This window comes from Phacochoerus africanus, chromosome 4 (genome assembly GCF_016906955.1).
Source record: "Phacochoerus africanus isolate WHEZ1 chromosome 4, ROS_Pafr_v1, whole genome shotgun sequence".
Classification (NCBI taxonomy): Eukaryota; Metazoa; Chordata; class Mammalia; order Artiodactyla; family Suidae; genus Phacochoerus; species Phacochoerus africanus.
In genome coordinates, this window is record NC_062547.1 from 3,057,453 (window position 1) to 3,060,141 (window position 2,689).

Sequence of the window (2,689 nt, forward strand, 5' to 3'; positions counted from 1 at the left end):
TCCCAGGCCAGGGATTGAATCTGAGCTGTAGCTGTGGCAACACAAGATCCTTAACCCACTGCACCGGGCCAAGGATCAAACCTCAACTTGGAACACTGTGGAGGTGCGGGTTTGATCTCTGGCCCCACATAGTGGGTTGAGGATCCAGCATTGTTGCAGCTATAGCATGTATCACAACTGCCGATCAGTCAGCTTCTTGGGGTGCTAAACTTCCATGTGCTTGTGGGTGTGGCCAAAAAAAAGAGAGAAAAAGGTGGGGGGAAGGAAGGCCATCCCAAGACAAGAGAGGAATTCAAGCAAAGGCATAGACGTGGGAAAGAATGGGTATGCGTAGGGAACACAGGTCAGACAGACAGAACCACCGTGTTTGCGCTTCCATCATTACCAGGCAGCACAGCATGAGTGCTGTCAAGCATCAGATTAATTGCTTGGTGGTGTCAACCAGAAAAAATGCACCATGTAAGAGTTGTGAGTTAAGTTTTTGGGGGAGCAAAATAAGGACTGTCGCCCAGGAGACAGCTTCCCAGAGAGCTCTGAGGACCAGCTCCCAATGGTAGAGGGAAGTCGGTATATATGTGATTTTGGTGAAGAGGGCACCTGCAGTCAAGCAGGTGTTTTGGCACCGGGTTGCTGCTAGAGACAAGGAGCAGATGTCTGCATTAATGATTTTAGTGCTTTTCTAGGTAGGAGAAGGTGCAGGCATTGGGGCTCCTAAAATCTCCTGCAAATATCGAACCATCTGAAGGCCTGTTGTGCCGGTTTTCCCAGAGCGCAGAGGGCCTCCCTCCTGGTGTCCCACCCTGAGCTCCTTCAGGATGTGCTGAAGGTCAGCGACTGCAGAAGGCAGTGACTTCATCCTTGAAGAAACAGCAACACAACGTCTCCGTTGGCCAAGGCTTCGTAGAGAAGGCAGACCTGAAAGTTGGAGAGACTCGCATTTGGAGACAGCTTGGCTTTATCAGGCACCACTGTGAGGTTTTTTAAGTGTAGGTGCGATAGTGCAATTTGTAAGACATACAGAGGAAGTCTCTGGTAGCCTAGGGGTTAAGGACGCAGTGTTGTCCCTGCTGTGATTTGGGTTCAGTCCCTGGCCCGGGAACTTCCGCATGCCTTGGGTGGGTCAAAAAATAGGTAGGTGTTTCAGAGCTCCCCAGCCTCTTGGAATTCCCTAAACATTGAGAGCGTGAAGGTGTCTCTTGTTATGTGAATGTGGTGACTTTTGGAAAGCACCCAAGGTTGGGGGCTGGTGCCAGGAGGACCAGCCATGTGACTAGAGGGTTGGGACTTTCATTGCCACCCTTGCCCTCTGGGAAGGAAGAGGACGACTGTGTGTTGAATCAGTCCCAGGGGCCAGTGGTTTCATCACTCATGCCTGTGTAACGAATCCTCTCTAAAGACCCAAAAGGACAGAGTTCCCAGAGCTTCCTGGCTGGGGAGCAGGGCAGACTAGGGGGAGTGGTGCTCAGAAAGCATGGACGCCCCGTGTGCTTCCCGCGCCTCACCCTGTGCATCGCTGCCATCTGGCTCTTCCTAACTCAAAGCCTTTTATTTAATTTTTAATCTTGGGGGGCCGTGCCCACGGCAGACAGAAGTTCCTGGGTCAGGAATCGAACCCATGCTGCAGCAGTGACCCAAGCCACAGCAGCGACAATGCTGGATCCTTAACTGCTAGGTCACTAAAGAACTCTGGATTTTTTTTTTTTTTTTTAGGGGGGGTCGTTTTTGGCTGCCCAGCAGCATATGGAGCTCCTGGGGCAGGGATGAGAGCGGAGCCACAGTCGCAACCTAAGCCACAGCTGCAGCAACGCTGGATCCCTTACCCACTGTGCCAGGCTGAGGACCAAACCCACATCCCAGCAGCTCCCAAGATGCTGCCGATCCCTTTGCACCACTGCGGGAGCTCCTGGAAATAAATTACTTTTTGTTTTTTGGTTTTTTTGTTTGTTTGTTTTTTGGTCTTTTTAGGGCCGCACCGTGGCCTATGGAGGTTCCCAGGCTAGGGGTCTAATCAGAGCTGTTGCTGCCGACCTACGCCAGAGACACAGCAACACCAGATCCGAGCCGTGTCTGCGACCTACACCACCGCTCACGGCAACACTGGATCCTTAACCCATTGAGCAAGGCCAGGGACCGAACCCGCAACCTCACGGTTCCTCGTCGGACCCGTTTCCACTGCACCACGACAGGAACTCGACAAGTACCTTTTAGCACATTTCATCCCCTCGTCAGCAGTCAGTCCCTATATGCTCCCCACCCCACCCCGGACCGCCACTCTGCTTTGTCTGGACGAGCTGGAATTTCTGCTTGCATTTATCTAGATAAGAACAACCAAAGTTCACTGGAGACTGGAGCTGCAGGCTTTGCCGCTGGCCAAGGCCACTCTGGCTGCCATGGGAGAAAAGTCCTTGCTTCCGAGCAACTTCTGGGGTGGGGGAAGGCGGGGGCAGCTTCCCCCTTTGCTGGGCTATTTCTGCCCCTCAGGAGGGAGGGGGTGTGGCGGAGCACAGCTGGCCACCTAGCAACCCTAGAGACCTGTAAGCTCCGAAAGGCAAAGAGGCACAGCTGTGCTCCAAGCTGAATATCTCTGTGGACCAAAAGTGGGCAGAAATGCAAAGTGGTGCCTGGGCTGAAGTCAGGGTCCATGTGGATTTTTCCCAACAGTAAGTGCGTCAGCCGGCGCAATCCAAGG